At 58.1% G+C, this 17,866-nt stretch overlaps 1 protein-coding gene across 3 annotated transcripts in view; it reads left to right on the top strand.

Moving 5' to 3' along the window:
* FAM53B (family with sequence similarity 53 member B) overlaps nt 1-17,866 on the top strand; it is a 118,190-nt gene that overhangs the window by 94,784 nt on the left and 5,540 nt on the right. The gene's annotated exons all lie outside the window — the stretch shown is intronic.

The raw sequence follows: 17,866 nt of genomic DNA, 5'->3' as shown, positions 1-17,866 counted from the left end.
CTGCACATTCCTCCAGGGTAGCTTCCACAATAGGTCATCCCACCTGGCCTTTTGGTGGTCAGAGGAGCCCCCCAGCAGGTGGGGAAGGTGGGCCTGGTCCGAGGTCGGGTGGTGCCGCTTTCGCTGTACAACCTCAGGCAAGTGACTTAACTTCTCTGAGCCTGCCTCCTCTGCAGAGGGCCCCCTCAGCTTGCTGCTGATGTCCACGTCAGGGAGGTCCGGGCGAGGTCTCAGCCCCGGCTTCTGCACTGGGCTCTTCTAGTGGGCTTCCCCTTCCGGAGCCTCACGACAGTTGTTCTTGAGTCTCATGTCAGTCCTTCCAGATGGGTGGACGGAGACACTATTGCTGTTTTACAGATGGGGAGATGGAGCCGATGAGAACCCAGGAGGTCTGAGCTTGTCCCACCCCGGCTGTTCCCTCCCCCAGACACTGGAATGCAGGCTCGTGGGTGCTGGGCACGTGGTATGGAGGCGACCACAGCCCTTGACCCTCACGTTTTGGTGTGTGCTGCCCCTGGCTTGGCCTGTTGCCACACCACAGCCTGTGGTTTCGTGCTTGGAGTTTTCTGGCAAACATTCCCAAAGCCTAGAAGCCTCATGATCTCTCTGTCACCCCCCCAGAAGATGGGTGCCCACAGTGCTCCCAGAAAGGGAGCGAGGCCTCAGTCCACGTCACCAGCTCATTCCAAATGCAGGGCCGGTTGACTTTCTCTTCGCCCATACCTACTTCCTTTCCCGTCCCCATCCCCACCCGGGCCCCTGCCGGCGTGTGGCTCTGTGCAGCTTGTTGAAGTCTCCATGTCCACCTTCCACGGCTGTGGAGAACTGTGGCCTAAGTACAGAGCCATTGCTTGGGTTCTAAAGCCCCTACTGTGCATCTCTGGTAGAGCCAAGGGCGTTTCGTCGGCTTGTCTCAGGCTGCCACCTCACTCCACTGAGGTGCTGGGGGGCCACCCAGGGAGACACAAGGCCCCCGCTGTGGTAGGCAGCGTGGAGAGAGCCCAGGCCTTGCCCCTTCCTTCCGAGACTCAGTTTCCCCATTTGTGTGGTGGTGCCATCTCTTTCTCGTCTGGCGTGAGGACTTGTGGCGTCTCACGGAAGAGACCCAGCACAGAGTAGGCCCTCAGCAAACCATCTCCCCTCCTCCAGCCTGCCCATCCACACTGAGTTTCCAGTCCATCTGGGGCCTCAGAACACACGAACCAGCGTCCTGCTCACCGAGGCCTGGGCGTGGGGCTCAGCAGCAGAGGGCACAGCCCCGAGGACTGGGATGCCAGGAGGGTCCTTGGAGCAGGAGGCATGCTGGTCTCTGTGGGCCACTCGTTCAGGCTGCGCAGGCTCAGCGTCCTTGCATGTGAAGTGGGCATAATATGAAGTCCAGCCCCTCAGGGACATGTACGCGTTAACTGAGGTGATGTTTGAGATGAGGCGTGCTTGGCGGAGCCCCCAGCGCACGCTAAGCCCGTGTTGCCCACCCCTTACCATCCCGACCTCCTGCTTCCCAGGCTGGCTGTCTAGGAGGCACAGGGTTGGCCGAGGAAGGCTCAGTGCCTCATGGCGACTGTACCCAGTGACTGGAGGCTGTCGCCTCCATCACACTCTCCGGGACTGATTCTGAGGGTGGCCGGGCATGGAGGGAAGGCCGTCTGTGACTCTCTGGCTAGCACAGGCACTCCTCCTACAGCTGAGCAGAAGTGCCGGCAGTGTTCCCAGAACCCCCAGCCCCTATCACACCTACCTACAGCCTCCCCAGAAAACCATCAAGGGAGTCACGCTGGTGTCGCAGGCTCGTGATGAGGACGGAGGTGGGGCCAGCTTCTCCAGCAGCCGGAGATGGGGAGGACCAGCAAACAGCACCGTTAACACCTGGGCTGCAGGGAGGCAAACGGGGGCCGCCATCAGCGCCTGGGTCCTTTGCCATCAGGTATCGTCTTCAGCCCACCGTTCCCACGGTGCCAGGCTGGGAGCAGAAGGTCCGAGAGGGGGATTGGAAGGTGACTGGAAGGTGGTACCGTGGCAGCCCAGGAGCTGGTCCTTCTAGGGAGGGGAGAGCCCAGGTTCAGGGCTGACGGCCAGGAAAGCGGCTCCGTTTGCTGCTCTAGGATGCCTTGTCAAGCTCTGCTGCAGGACTGTGTGCTTACCCCCTCCCCTCAGCTCCAGTGGAAACATTCCTGAAGGCACTCAGCAAATGCCTGAAAGAAAGCTGCGTTTGCAGAAGGAGGCTAAGAGGAAAGGCCGTGACCTTAAGTACTGGACCGGCTTTCCCACTCTCGGCACCGTTTGCGTTTGGGGTGGGTAATTATTGGGGGGAGGGGGCTTTCCTGCATTGTAGGATCCTTGCCTCAACCTACTCAATGCCAGCAGCGCTTCCCCCTCCCCCACGTCTTGACAGTCACCCAGGGGCAACGTCACTGTGGTTTGAACCGTTAGGCTGGAGTGGAGACTGTCCTTCCTGGGGAAAGCCCATCCTTCTGAACTGGGCAGTGGCAAAGAGAGGGGTTCTCTCGTGCCCACCTTAGGTGCCCTGCAGGGAGGGCCTGGCCACGGAGGGTGGAGCCTCTCAGATGCCCCTCTCAGCTTTGTGGGCTCCACGTTTCCCGTTCTCTGCATGCCTGCTCCAGGTCCCCAGAAACTGGGGACGGTGTGCCCACGAGAAGGGGAGGATGGTGACGTGGTCTGATAGCTTCTCGGCCACCCCTCTTGCTGCTCATGGGTGATGCCCCCAGCAGGGCCCGGCCAGCAGGCACCCTGCCAGACAGCCCGCCATCAGTGCTCGCCACTGTCCGTCTGCAGGGGAGGCCATGCCCCACTGCCAGTGCAGCCCCTCCTGCCCGTTCATCAGGGTCCCGGCGTTGTTGGAGCCGTCTTAGTGACGCCTGGCAGAAGCCCCACTCCATTCACGCCACCTTCTGCCTTCAGAGCTGGGCTGTGGCCACTGACCCGCTGGGAGGCTGGGAGGACCAGCACTGCCGCCAGCCTCGGCCCATCTCCGACCCCCGGAGCTGTCCCCTGGACTCAGGCTGCATCTTTCAGCAGGCCTGAGAAAGCACTTGGTTAGTTTGTTATTTTTATTATTGCCATCAGTTTTCAATTTTAAAAGATTAAGAGTGGGAAGGGAGGCGGGACCGAAGTTCCCAGGTCCCAGTGAGAGGAGACCCAGAGAGCGGGTCCCAGGTCTGTGCTCAGCGTGGACACCGCATGGGCGTGGCTCCCAGGAGGCCTCCAGGGAGCCCCTGAGAGCCCCAGGCTGCCCCTTTCTACACGCGGTGGGGGCCGGGGCACCCTTGACGCCCTCCATTGAGGCGAGCCTGGCATAGCCCTGCTGCCGTCCCGCGCCTCACCCTTTCTTCCCAGCAGCCGCTGCTGGGGGTCCTGCCTCGTGGGCAGACACTTCTCAGTCTTCTTTTCCTTCCATCCAGGGGAGAGGAAGGCCCCTCGTGATCCCGCTGCCAGCGGTGCGACCCCCACCACTGGGGCAGATGCTCTGGGCAGTGCTGGGCCACACGGCAGAGGGACCCCGCACATCATCCCTCTGTCTCCCCGGCCCCTTGGGTGACCACCTCCTGCGCCCTTCCCTCTCCTGTCGCCACCGCTGCCCCCAGCTTTCAGTCTTGGGCTTTGCTAATCTCTGCCAACCCCCCCACCCCAGTCATCCTGGAACCTGACATCAGAGCCCTCTCCCTGTAGCCCGGGGGGTTGCCTCTTTGGGGGCGTAAACCTTCCCGGGGTACGTGTCTGCCCCCTCTGTTAATTGGGAGAAGCGTTGCTGAGGCCTGGGCAGCTCAGCCGGAATTAATGTGATGTCTCTGCAAGAGTGGAGCTGCCACCCACGTCTTCATCCATGTCTGGGCGGGAGGTGCCCTGGAAACACTAAGGATGCTGGGAAGGGGGGTGCTTCCCAGGGTTCCAGCTGGGCCCCTGAGCATGGGAGGGGTTGGCTGGGTGGCTGCAGCCCCGTTGGTGGTAGCTCGTGTAAGCGCCATCTTCCCACTGAGGAACAATGCTCGGAGGGGCTAGGTGACCGGGCCGTAGTGAACAGCTGGGAGGTGGCCAGCCCGGTCCCCCCTCTGCCCCCAACTGTCAGTAACCACTGGCCGGTCAGATGTACCATCCCGCCAGGTGTCCTGGGGCAGGCTGTGGGGAGCATGAAGCGAGCACGGAAAGGCTGGACGGAGTCGTGTCAGCCAGGAGCAGGGCTATGGAAGTAGCAGGGGCGCCTGCTGGACCACCTCCTCCCCCAGGCCAGGTTTGCCCCATTGTCCCCAACAGGTTTGGAGGTCTCCGGCACACGCAGGGTACACTAGAACATTCCAGAGGCCACGCGGAGCTGTGCTCCCTCTGGACGCCTGTGCCTCTGAGGATGGACCGTGGTCTGAGGCCCGCCCGCCCCCGGGGGGCCGTGGGCAGCATTCACAGGCACGCCTGTCTCCTGAGCCTGCTGTCTGCTCCCATCTAAAGGTCAGCCCAGCGTGGGGACGGCAGCTCTGGAGTCGTGAGAGTTGAACACGGCTGTTGCCGACGGACACAGTGTAGCTGGAGGGATGAAAACGAGGCCGAGAAAGCCCACGGGCTGGCGCCTTAATCGGCACAGTCTGCCCGGCCCTGCCTGCCCACCGCCTGCCTCCCAGAGCTCTGTCTGGGGACCTCGGGGGATGGAGCCTTTCACCGCTCAGCCTGATGCAAGGGGCTGGAGTGATCTCGCAGCCCTCCCTGAAGGAGCGAGGCGGCTTTGCCAGTAAACCTGGGAATTGGCTCTGCCACCTTCGAGTGGTGAATAGTGACAGCCGACAATCGCCGGGAGCCCGCCCCACAGAGAGAAAAGCTCTTTTTCCAGCTGCAGTTAAATTTTTTCCCGATCAAGTGGAAGTTGCTTGCTTTCAGCTGGGTGAGCGGGAGCTTGATTCCCGGTGAACCTGCGCGCCAACAATGGATGTTTCTCAGGAGACGGACGAGGGCCGCCTTTATTTCTGGCCTGCCAGCAAGGAAAGGCCTTTTTTGTTAGCGTTTTGTGCGTCTTTTTCTTTTTCTCGCTCTTTTTTCCTCTCCCTCTAAGATCATCTCAAGCTAATAGTGAGAAAAAAGGGCTGTGTGTGTGATCCCACCACGACAGGTCCCACAATACCTTCAGGAATGTCCATTTTTCTTGCTTTCATGGAAACACTATGAGGTTTCCACTTAAAGGAGACAATGGTGGAGATTAAATGGGGCCGGGGGGAGCACAAGGAAGATGGAAAGTAGACAGGCAGCCTGCTCGCTGGACCCCAGAGCGGTGTGCTGCATCTGTGGGGGCTTCCTCTAGACTCACCCCACTCTGCCTGGATGATTATGGGCAAGAGTCGTGGCTTATTTGTAATTTTGCAGTGAGACCAATTTTTAAGAGCAAAAGAAAGAGAAGGCCACCCTTTCTTTCAGGAGTTGGTCTTCAGGCTTCAGTGAGCATGAATTGAGTGTGCACGTGGGGGGGATTGAGTGCACATGGGGTTGGGTGTGCACGTGGGAGGAATTGAGTAATTGTGCATGTGAGGGGGTTGAGTGTATGTGGGGGTTGGGTGTGCACATCGGGGTGTTGAGTGTGTATGTGGGGGAATTGAATGTGCACGTGGGAGGGGTTGAGTGTGTTTGCGGGGGAATTGAGTAATAGAATGTGCACATGGGGGGTTGAGTGTGTATATGGGGGAACTGAATGTGTGGGGGGTACTGGTTCCTTGTTCACATGGGGAGATCAGGGACATTGCCAGCAAAGGACCGCAGCCAGTCCTGACCACCATGTCTGTTGGGCTGCTAGGGTGTCACCCCTACCTCAGGCAGGTTCTCCTGGAACGGGGTGGCGCCAGGCGTGAGGAGGTGGCATCTGGGTCTGTCTGGTCTAGCTGGGCAGCCCGTCCGTTGCGGCGACATCCCTGTGCCCCCATCGCTGGCCCTGGACACCAGCCTGCTTTCACACAACGATTCCGAGGTGTTGGCGGGAGAGGGAGAAGCCATCACTGTGGATTTGTCACGTGTGGCTTCGGCTTTCATCCTGGATGAGGAGGCCTCATTAGGACCCCTTGACCTGCTTGCGTGACAGTTTGCCCACAAGCCCGTGGCAGGGCCAGTGTCCTTGCGGGTGTGAGGGAGTAACGGCCGATCTGCCCCGGGCCCACCCAGCATGACCTGTCTCTGCTTCAGTGGCTCACCCATGAGGGCGCTGGTGGTTCATCCTTCCTCCAGGGAACACTCTGTGCTTGGTTTGCAGGGTGTGGGGGTGTATGTCTGTACATGTGTGCATGCTCATGCTTGTGTGTATGTGTAAGTGCATGTGGTACGTGTATGTACATGCCCGTGTGGTCCTCGGGGTCTGGGGCGTGTGCTCAGCATGCTTTGCCAGAAAGCCAGGTGGGCGCATGGAGAATGCCTCAGTGCCCAGGGGCGGCCCACGGGGTCTGGGGTGTGCCGTCAGTGCACTTTGTGGGAAAGCTAGGTGGGCGCATGGAGAATGCACCTATGCCCAGGGGTGGCCCATGGGGCCTGGGGTGTGCTGTCGGCGCACTTTGTGGGAAAACCAGGTGGGCGCATCGGGGAGGGTGCTGCTGAGCGGCTGGATCTGCTGCTCCCTTTCGGGGGAGACCAGTCTCGAGGCCTTAGGACGTGAGTTCAGAGTTTTCTACTAAGCAGCCAGTGAGGATTGCTGGGGTGCCTGGGGTGGAAATCAGGCTGGATTTCTGAAGTCCTCAGTTCTGGGGTCCCTGGTAACCATGTGGTGACGGTGCCAGATAGGGGCACAGGCTGTGAACAGGCGGAGGCGGATCTGAGCCTGGCCCTGCTGCTGCCAAGGCCAGCCTTGGTCTTCCCACGTGTGAAATGGGGGTGCCAGCAGAACCTGTCTCTCAGGGCTAGGTGATGAAATAATGGGGGCAGCAGGTATACCAGGTCGGGTGGATTACCCTGGACTGGGAGGCTTCTGGGGGCTGCTCCGTGTCTCGGGGTGCAGGTGTTGTGTGTGCACCCTGCCAAACATTCCACAGTAGTGAACACAAGGGGAAAAATGAGCCTGTCAGGAAACCCCCAGTTGTGTGGAGGTATGTCCGGGGCCCCCCAGTAGTGTCGAGGTATGTCCGTGGCCTCCCAGTTGTGTGGAGGTATGTCTGTGGCCCCCCAGTTGTGTGGAGGTATGCACTGGGCCCCCCAGTTGTGTCGAGGTATGTCTGGGGCCCCCCAGTTGTGTCGAGGTATGTCTGGGGCCCCCCAATTGTGTGGAGGTATTCACGTGGGGGACACCAAGGCTCCAAGGACTGAGATGACCCTTCTGAAGTCGCTCAGCCAGAGAGCAGCTGAGCGTGTTCCGCTGAGGACAGGCCCTCGGGGCCTCTGGGGAGCTCCAGGCACCTCCAGGGCCCTGGAAGGCAACTTCTCCTGGTGCCTGTCTGGAGCTGGGATCCACATCTCCTGCTGGGTGGGCTTGGCCTGGCTCAGTGAGGAATACAGAAACCCTCCTCCCCCAGTCCCTGGGGCCCGAAGGCTGCGGAGTGCCTGGTGCTGGAGGCCACGAGCACCCAGAAGTCTCTTTGAGCACAGGCACAGCCTCCCAGATCTTCACACCCCCAGCTCCTGTGTGTCCAGGCGGTCATTGTCCCCGGCGGGAGCAGGCTCCGAGAGGGGCTGAGGCCTGCTGGGACTCTGAGCCAGGCCTCCCAGCCCCAGATGCAGGCCCCACCCAACGAAGCTTCAGATGTGCTTGGAGAGATGCGACTTGGGGTGTGGGATGTCTCCGGCCATGCCTTGAAGGGGCCCCCCACCGTCCCCCAGGGACTGAGCAGAGGTGTTTAACTTCCCTCCAGGTGACAGACAGCCTGGTAGAGGTACCCTCTAATGGCCTCTAGGCCTCAGGGGCACTCTGTCCCCACCACTCTCCTCTGGCTCCATGGGTGGAAGGGGCAACAGTGGAGCCCAGAGGAATGGAATGTGCCCAGGAATGTCCTGCCACACCCGCCCCCAGCAGGCATGTCTGTGGCCATCTGCCCTGCTTGGGCATGCCGGGACATGCTGGCCGTGCTGGGCTGGGCCCAGCCTCATCCTCGCCCCCACAGGGCTCCGCCAGCCAGGGAGGCCCGAGTGGCTGTTCCTTCCCAGGCCCAGGTGGTCTCCTGATGGGACCTTGCATGCTTTAGCCCAGGTCTTCTCGAGGGTGCCCCACGTTGGTGTAGCGGGACAGTGACTGGTCTGTAACCCTCCTGCCAGGCAGACACTGCGCATGACCTCATTTCTGCCTCAGTGCAGCCCTGCAGCTGCTCTGTGTCCCCATTTACAGATGGGGAGACACTCAGATTGCACAGTGTGCCCCAGGAAACGCCAGACCCTGTGCAGAGCCAGGCCTCCCCCAGCACGGATCACCGTTTCCAGCATTTGCTCATTCGCCCTGGCCCAGGCACTCAGGCTGGAGGCAGAACCCTCTGGAACCCACCAGCCAGCTGAGGGCGTGGGGCTGCAGGATGGAGGGTGAGGTTCCCTCTGCCCGGGGCTGCGAGCCCCCAGAAGCCTCGCTGGGTGGGAGCGAGCATCTGAGCTGGGCTGGGAAGGGTGAGGAGGTTTCTCAGGGGAGAGAGAGGCTTATCAAGAGGATGATGCAGGCTAGGGAGGGCCTGCAGGGGACAGCGCTGGGCACCCCGGAAGCCTGAGGGGGCAGGGCAGGCGCAGTCCTGGCAGGAACAAGCCTCCACCCAGGAGCAAGGCACTGACTCTTCCTTCGGAAGGCAGGCGTGGATGGTGTGGGGCCTGTGAGACACCTGCAGGGATGTGCCCATTGGGTCAGAGCTCAGGAAAGCATCTGGCCAGAAGGTGGCCATGTGGGGCTGCTGGGGTCGGAGGCAGGTCTGCTCTGGATTTGGGGCTGGACTTCAAGTTCTGCCAAGCAGACGTCTTGGTACAGCAGCCTCTCAGGGCAGTGAGGGGCAGCCTGGGCTCACTCGGGGTAACCGTTCATTGCAGAGGGGCCTAGAGGGGGCAGGACTGTCCCAGGTCACTGTGGCAGGTTACAGGCTGGGTCCCCAGTGGGTGTGTTTTGTTGCCTTCCCCCATCTGCAGACTGTTGGGAGGGGCCAGGTGACCCTCAGGGACCAGCCCTTCGGAGAACAGCTGAGCTGAGACCCCATGTCTGCTGTCCCCACCGCAGGGCCTCCTGAGGGTGGGACCAGCACCCTTGAACCCTGTCCTGGACCAATCCAGGGGCAGAGGAGGGGCAGGTAGGGCTTCACAGGAGTCAGACCCTTTTTCAAGGTCTGCTCCTAACTCATGAGGAACCACTCTGGATTTGGGGGTCCTCGTTGATGCCACAGAAGTGGCCCACCCAGTCAGCATGGAGAGGCCTCTCCTGGGGAAGCTCTGCCCTCGTGGTCCCCAGGTCTCCCGCCATGTCCCTGTTCCCGGGGACCTCCGGTGCTGCCTGTGCCCCACAGGATGCTTGCTGTCCCTGCTCCTGCGTTTCCAGGCACGTCCAGAGGCCCCTCCAGAGGGTGACAGTCTGCGTTTGTGTGTGCCGTTTGGATTCAGGGTTACTCTGCGGCGTTGACACAGGCTGACCTGGCCCGGGTTTGCTTGGAGTGCAGTCTCACTGTGGGCCGTTTAATCTGGATTTTCCAGCATCTGGCTTGGGAGATGACAGGTTCTGGTGGGCAGGCGTCAGGGTGTGAGTGACCCCCGCCTGCCACTGGCCTCTGACTAGTTCAAGCCCTGACCCTGGAGCTGGGGCCAGTGCTCAGGACGTGTGCCGTTACATCCACACCTCCAGTCCTGTGGACCCTCGAAGGAGCTGGTGGGAGGGGTTGGACCCTAGCTGTTAGCTCTGGGCCCTGCCCACTGCAGGACAGACAGAACCCAACCAGAGAGGGCAGAGTGGGGCTCCGGCGCTCGGGGCCTTCCAAAAGGGGTGGAGGCAGCACCTTGTCAACCGAAAGAGGCAGTGGGTGAGGGCTGTGGTGACCGCTTGCTTCCGGAGTTTTCGGCGCTGAGGCCCGTTTGGGCAGATAAATCAGTCAGTCGCCCTTCCGCAGCCCTTGGCTGGCTTTAGTTATTATGATTTATGGTTTTTTATAGAGAAGGAGAGAAGAGTTTCCCTCCCAAATTGGAAGGAAATCCTGCTCAAGCTGATGCTCTGAACTTGATCTGGCATCTCATCTACTCGCCAGGTGTAGGGAACTACGACAGCAGGTAGAAGTGGGGGCTTCATGTTCACACAGCAGGAGTAGAGAGCCCTGGCCCACATGTGGGGCGCTCCATGTTCACACAGCAGAAGTAGACACCTGGCCCACATGTGGGGCGCTCCATGTTCACACAGCAGGAGTAGACACCTGGATCACACATCCATCTTCCAGGTGTGCGTGTCGTGATGTACCTGTTGGCGCCGAGGCTGCCGTCACCACCCCAGAAGTGTCCCTGACAAACAGCAGCCTCTTGCCACCAGCAGGGTGAGGCCGGATAGCTACTCCAAGTGGCCCTTTAAACAAGGCTGACCAGTCCCGGAGACGGGTCTCGTTTTTGTGAGCCAAGGTTGTGTGCTCCGCCTTGGGTCACCCATAAAGCCCAGCAGTGTTCTCCCACCGAGCAGCCCCCACTGGCGCATGGGAGCCACTTGAACCTATCTCCCGCAGCAGCATGCTTCCCGGACATCCGCCCTCCCCCGGTTCTATGGAAGGGCTTCCCACCCCACACAGATGTCTGGGAATTTCCCTCCCTGTGTTCTGTGAAGAAAGGCCTGGCAATCTACTTCTGAAAAAGCAGCCATTGAGAACCCTGTGGAGCACAGTTCTGACACACATGGGGTCGCACGAGTCAGAGGTGACTCGTCGGCAGCTGGGTGATGGAAGGTCTTGCCACCGTTGTGCTCCAGCTCGGTTCCCCGCCCCATGCAGGTGTCCAGTAGGTGCCTGGTGCTGTGAGCCCCTCGAGGTCAGCCCTTCCTGATGTCTTCCCTGCCTCGGCTCCCGTGGAACTCAGATTGCGTGTGGTGATTATCAAGTGCAGGAACTCCAGCTGTAGGGTTTTCTCGTCCGCACCGTCTTGCTTGGTGCCATTTTGAGAAATGCATAAGCTTTGTTATTAATAAGAAAAGGAGAGTTGAAAAGAACTTTGGTAGAGAAATATCAAAAATACTTCATGTGGGGGCTGGGGGGAAGGTTCTTGTGGAAAATCATTCGAGTAAGGTTTTGACCTCTGGGTCATTCTTTTCTAGCTTAGTGCGATCATATCTAACTTAGTGTCCCCTCCTCTTAATACACAGACACGTGTGTGCATGCACACACACGCACACATGTATGTTTTATTTTTAGATGGTGCATTCATTCACATGGTTCAAAAATGAAAACTGTATGCAGTGTAAATTCTTGCCCCATCCGTCCTCTCCCCCAAGACCTCAAACGAACTGCTTTGTTTCCCAAAATCCTTCCAGAGTTTCTTTATGTAAATTCAGGCAGATGGGAATTTCTATTCTTATTTTTTCCTCCTTTGTTATGCAAAGGATAGCATGGTATAGCTACCACTTCTGGACCTTGCTGTTTAAAATAATAAACCTTCAGGTGTTCCCACATCAGAACAGAGCTGCTGCCTCCTTTTTCCCATCTTTTCATACATTTAAATGCAGCCTGGATGTCTTTTTCTGTGTTCTATTCATTTGCCTTTTAAAAAAAATTTTTTTGTTGTTGGTCTTTTTCTTCTCGATTTTATACTGGGAAGATTAATTTTTGCCTGTGAGATGAGTTGCAAGTATTTATTATTTGATCTTTGTCTTTTGACTTTGCTTTTGGCATTCTTTAACAGCTTTATTGAGTTATAATTCACACGTACACAATTCACTCACTTCAAGCATACAGTTAACGGTGGTTTTTCGTATATTCACAGCATTGTGAAACCATCATCACAATCAATTTTTGAACAATTTTCATCACCCCAGAGAGAAACCCCAAACCCCATATCCATTAGCAGTTACTCCTTTATCCCCCTCTAAACCACCATTTCCCCGGCCCCTGGCAACCACTCATCTACTTTCTGCTTCTCTAGATTCCTCTGTTCTGGGTATTTCATAAATGGAATCATGCATTGCATGGTCTCTTGTGTCTCACTTTATTCACTTAGCATATTTTCGAGGTTCATCCACATTGTAACATGTATCAGCTGTTGTTGGGTACCATCAAGTCAGCCCCCAACTTGTGGCGATTCCATGCACAACAAACAAAACGCTGCCCAGTCCTGCACCATCCCCATGATCGGCTGAGGACTGGACATTGTGATCTATAGGGTTTTCACTGGCTGAAGTAGATCACCAGGCCTTTCTTCCTACTCTGTCTGAGTCTGGAAGCTCCACTGAGCTCTGTTCAGCATCATAGCCACACACAAGCCTCCACTGACAGATAGTTTGAGGAACTGCCAGCCTTTTCCAAAGTGGCTACACCCATTTACATTCCCACTAGTGCTTTTGGCATTTTTTGGTATGCATGCATTTTTATCAAATTTGTCCGTTTTTTTTGTTATGACTTCTGGATTTTTGAGTCTTAGAAAGGCCTTTCTACCCCAAAATTATGAAGGAATTATCATATGTTTCCTTCTAGTACTTTTATGGTTTTATTTTGAACCCTTTGGTCTGTGGTGCGAATATGGAGCCGACCTTATTTCTTTCTCAGATGGCCGCCCAGTTGCCCAGTACCATCTCCTGAAAACTCCATCACTTCCTCTCTGCTCTGAGATTCCGCCTTTATCATAGACTAAACTGGGCCTATTTCAGAACATTCTCTTCTGTTTGATTAGTCTCTCTGTGTACTCACGGACTAGCATATTGTTTTAATGATTGACGCTTTATAGTATGTTTTAATGTCTGGTCGGGCTGCTCCTCCTTTTCTTTATAAACTAATCTTGCTGGTTTATTTTTCCATTCAAACTTCTGAGAATCTGCTTGTCTAAAGATGGGGGTGGGGGCTGGTTGCTGTTGGTGTGTTAAATTGAGATGGTATTAGACTTTTACATTAACTTAGGGACATCTGCAGCCTTTCGCGTTGGGTCTTCCTATCCGAGACATGGAATATCGCTCCCTTTGTTCAAGCCAGGTTTTGTGTTCTTCAAAGTGTTTTTCCTCTTGGTTTTGCACAGTTCTTGGAAGTTCATTCCTAGATATTTTACCTTTGTGTTGCTGGTGTATCTCTTGCTCTTGAAAGCAGGTTTTTGTTTAGAAGGGCAGTTGGGTTTGACCGTCTGTAGTACAGGTCCTGTGCCAAAAGCTGAGCCTGGGCCCCTTTCTGTGCATTACCGTGTCCAGGGACAACCCAGGCACCTTCCCCGAGCCCGGGCCCAGTGGGATGAATGGGGGCAGGCAGAGGGAGCACCGTCTGTCCAGCGCTGCCCTGGGCCTACCGGTCTCCTTACACTTGATCCACCAGACAGCTCTCTGACTCTCATGAGTCTCACTTGACAGATGAGGAAACCAAGGCTCAGAAGTTTAACGATTTGCCGAGGTCCCCCCATGGTTACCACTGAGCTCGATGCCAGCCCAGGCCTGCCTGGCCCTTTCTCCTGCGCCATCCTGCCCCGAGGACCAATGCTCTCCTGAGCACATCAGTCAGCTGTGCAATTTGGGGCAAGTCCCTCCCCTCCCTCAGCCTTAGTCTCCCCATCTGTAAAATGAGGCTGTAAAACCTCTCAGCCATTTGCTTTCTTTTCCAGAAGGGATCCCTTCCCCCCAGTGCGCCCTCTGTGGAAGCCCACATCTGGAGCAGGGGCAGGAGCTGCTGGGGTAGCTGAGAGGGCCCAGTGCTCTGCAGCCCCATCTCCCTGGGCCCTGATGGGGCCCCTGGGCACCCCTTTCCCGGGCAGCGGAACGGAACCAGTGCGTGCAATGCCCTCTGCCGGCCCTGGGCCCACCTCTGCACCTCAGTTCTATGCAGAGGCCACCCCGACACAGACACGCTGGGCGCACCCTGGCCTGCCTTGTCCAGGACTGCGGCCGCGGCTGCCTGTGAGCCTGGCGCCCCGCCAGAGCCCTGTGTGATTTGGAAAGGTCCCTGGACTGTTGTTAGGCGAAGAATTCTCTTCACGCCAAGATGAGAGCAAGGTGGTTCCCCAAGTCCTGTCCTGAGTGTGCGCTGACTGAAACACACAGCACAGAAACAAAACGTTTGTTCTGCGTTGGGAGGGAGGCCCTTGGCGTCGGCTGCCACGCTGTCTGTGTCAGGCCGGCCATCTGCCACCCGAGCCTGGTACAGCAGGAACGTCTGCCACGAGGTGGCCTGTGGGGCACCAGCAGAGGGGCCCAGGCTGGTGGGTGCCTGTGCCGGAGCATGGGCTCCCCCAGGGACTCACTTCTCCTGGGTGTGCAGGGGGCCACAAGTCATTTCCCACATGGTCCCTCTTCAGCTGGGCCCCAGGCCACAGAGTTACCACACAGAGCCACACTGCACAGAGAATACAATGGAAGGGCCGGTGTTGTGTAGCACGGGGCCCCAGAAAACCACCACAGCAGAGATGGCCCAGGCGGGCTGGCGGGGCGGGGGACCACACAGCAGTGGCTCCTGGACCGGGCTGAGGATTTCAGAAATTTGGGGCAAATCTTCATCCTTTTTTTAAGCACTGCCCCTGGCAGGCATGGGGCCTGCCCACCTTGGACAGAGATGGGCCCTCGAGAGTCTGTCTCTGACCAGCCTGAGCTCCTGACCTGCTGGCATGTGGCAGGTGCTCAGCAGACATCGTTGGCTCCTGCAAGGTGACCTGAGGACCAGCCACGGGGTGGGGGCAGGAGCATCCCCATAGCTGACAGGGCCATCCTCCCATCACTCAGACTTTACTGACCCACTGGGCAAAGCTTGATCCCAGAATCTTCCATCAGGGGAGCCTCGAGCATCCAGCACCAAACCACGCTGGGCACTGGGCCCTGGAGGCTCTCCTGGCAACTCCGTTTCCCATTTTCCAGCCTCAGCAGCCTGGCTTCCCCATTTGGGCCTTGTGGCTGGGGTCTCCCGTATACCTGAGGGTAGGGAGCAGGCCCAGCTCAAAAGGGCTGCCTCTTTCTGGGTCCAAAGGTGAGCGTTTCACAGAAACAGGCTACATGTGGTGCCATCTGTTTTAAGGAGGGTCTTTACCATGGCCCGGCTGAGCAGCTGACCTTCCAGCTTGGGAAGTGGGGCTGGGGTGATAAGGTGCCCGGTGGAGGGGCGCAGCCTTCCGAGGGGAGGGGGCCTGCAGGTCCTGTGCAGCACACCGCTGCGGGGGTGGGGAGCTGACCGTGCCAGCTGTGCTGAGGGCCTCCTCAGGCCCTACAGGGTAGCCAGTCGACCCACAGCCCTGACACAGGGCAGCCTGGGAGGAAAGATAGCCCTGCCACCAGGACCTCTCCAGCCCCAGGAGCCAGGGCCTGGCGGCTTCCTGTGAGAAAACGCGGCTTTCATGCAGTAGGCCAAAAACATGGCCCGGCCTTCTTTTCTCTTCTGAGATAGTTAAAAAAGGCAGGAAACCGCACGCCTCATCATCTAGGTGGTTTCTGTGCCAGCTTCCAGCACAGATGAGACTTAGGAACGTTCCAGGCCGTAAGCCCTTCTCATGGCTTGGTGCTTTCTGATACTCGGAGAGTTGTGTCTCGTGAACGCATCTGGGGAGGAAGTGCTTCCTCACAGCCAAGAAGGACATAACTCGGCCAGGCCAGGCTGGGGCTCGGGCGCTGTTCACCTGACTTGTCGAGGGGCCTTGTTCTCGCTGTGGCTGAAGGTCTCCGTCAGCAGTGGCGCTGGCTGTGCAGCCAAGGAGCAGGTGCCTTTGAGGAGTATTTGGGGGGTGGGATGCACGGGTATCCGTGGTTTGCTCATGACGAGATTCACCAACCAGCCCATGGAGGACCCCGATTCCAGACAGCCCAGCAGAGTGGCCCCTGGGTGCCCTTGTCCCAGCCCTTATTTGGCCCCAGGCTGCGCCCTCCTCCCTCTTTTTTGTGCCCCCCCCACAGTGTCTCCGTGTCCTGGCTTAGGTCTGGGAGAGGCGGGGGGGCCTTGGGGACCCTTCTGCCACAGGTGTGTGGCATTGTGTGTGGGCGTTGCTGGTCCTTCCCGGCCTGATCTTGGACTGTGGAGGTTCTTGGGGGCCATTTGTCATGATTCACCGGCTCTGTCCTTCTGCTGGGGGTTGGGGGGAGCGTGTGCACTGGGCTGCTCAGGCCTCATGACTCTTCCTACAGCCCAGTGCGCTCCGGGGGGGGGGGGCTGTGGGGTCAGCAGCAGGGACATCCCATGAGGCAGTGTCACCGTCCCAGCTGGTGGGCCAGCCCTTCTCTTATCAGCCCGTGCTGCCTCCCCAGTGCCTCAGCCTTCCCCTTCCCTAGCTCCTCCAGCCACATACAGCAGGCCCATCAGAGCAGGTTCCCTCAGAGTTTTCAGGAGCAGTGAGCCCCCTACCACCAGAGGGAGTGTGCCCTGTGTTTCCCACGTGTGAGCCTGTCTCAGCGGCTTGCTCACATGTCCCCGGTGGTCGTCTTCAGAGTGACAGGCAAGCAGTAGCCATTGGCGGGACAGGGCCCTGGGGGAAGTGCTATGATCTTGACATCGGGAGCCGGCCATTCGAGAAGCGGCGGGGGCTCCCCAGGACCCCCACCAGACCTGGTGTCCCACCCCTGCCCTCCAGGCACATGCTCTGGGGGAGGACCCCATGGCTGAGGTCCTGCCAGGAGTCTCCGGGGGAGGTGTGAGTGCCCCTCGCGGTCCCACCCTCAGTCCCCCTGCCGCTGGGCCACATTCCAGCAGGGGCTGGGGCTCTGAGAGAGAAGGCTGGATGGATTCTGTGCTCTGCAGGACAGCAGGCTTGTCACTGACTCCACTGCATTCGCTGGGCCTGCCCCGTCGTCCACGAGCTCCCTGAGCGGAACTGGCGTGTGTGGCGGCACCGAGTGTCCCAGCGGCATGTTCGCGCCATGCGGCTGCTCACTGGCAGGCCCCTGCCTTCTCCCCAGGCCGGCCCTCTGCAGAGGCCGCCAGCCCTGGGCGGCGAGAATCAGCTTTGCTGCCCCCAAGGGACCTGCGAGGCAGGCAGGGACCATCACTGCTTCTCCCAGACAAGGGAGCTGCGGCCTGGGGCAGCGAGCACTCTGTGGGAGCCAGCCTGGGGCCCAGGCATTGACCTGCAGGGTGGCACTGCTATTGCAGTGCCCACTGAGGGTGCTGCCAGCCGACTCCACCCAGAGAACCAGCACCTCTGGGGCAGGCTCCCCAGGATGGGTCTGATGTGCGCCGGGTTTAGGATATCAACTCAGCCCCTCGAGGTCCCCTCCCGGTCTGCCCACCTCCCTAGTGTTCTCCGCAGTAGCTCTTATGTTTTTGTTGTTATTAGGTGCCATGAAGTCGATCCCAACTCATCATGACCCCATATGACAGAGTAGAACTGCCCCATAGGGTTTCCAAGGCTGTAATCTTTATGGAAGCAGACTGCCACGTATGTCTCCCGCAGCAGAGTGGCTGGTGGGCTCGAACCACTGACCTTTCCATTAGCAGCTGAGCACTTAACCACTGTGTCACCGGGGCTCCTTAATAGCTGTATGGTGTCTCCTTTTCTAGATTACATAGTTTAACTAGTATTGTAGTGTATCTGGGTTACTCTCCTCCTTCCCTTTGGACAGGGTGACTGGGAATCCCCATGCCATTGGTTTTTTGCATGCATCCTACATTTTTAAGATAAAAATCCTGGAAGTGCGGTTTCCAGATCAAAGGATACATTTTTGCGAATTACCATTTAGAAAGGTGATCACCACATTTTCTGAGCATGTTTGTTTCGTTGCAGCCTCTGACACATACCAAAATGAAAACCTAAACTGGGTTTTACGGGTTTTTTGCTCTTTGCCAGTTTTCGTAGGTGAATAAGTGAATTTCTCACGTCT

Source organism: Trichechus manatus, unplaced genomic scaffold (genome assembly GCF_000243295.1).
Source record: "Trichechus manatus latirostris isolate Lorelei unplaced genomic scaffold, TriManLat1.0 scaffold00031, whole genome shotgun sequence".
Taxonomy (NCBI): Eukaryota; Metazoa; Chordata; class Mammalia; order Sirenia; family Trichechidae; genus Trichechus; species Trichechus manatus.
Note: the sequence above shows the minus strand (reverse complement) of the source record. Positions and strands in the feature narration are given on the sequence as shown.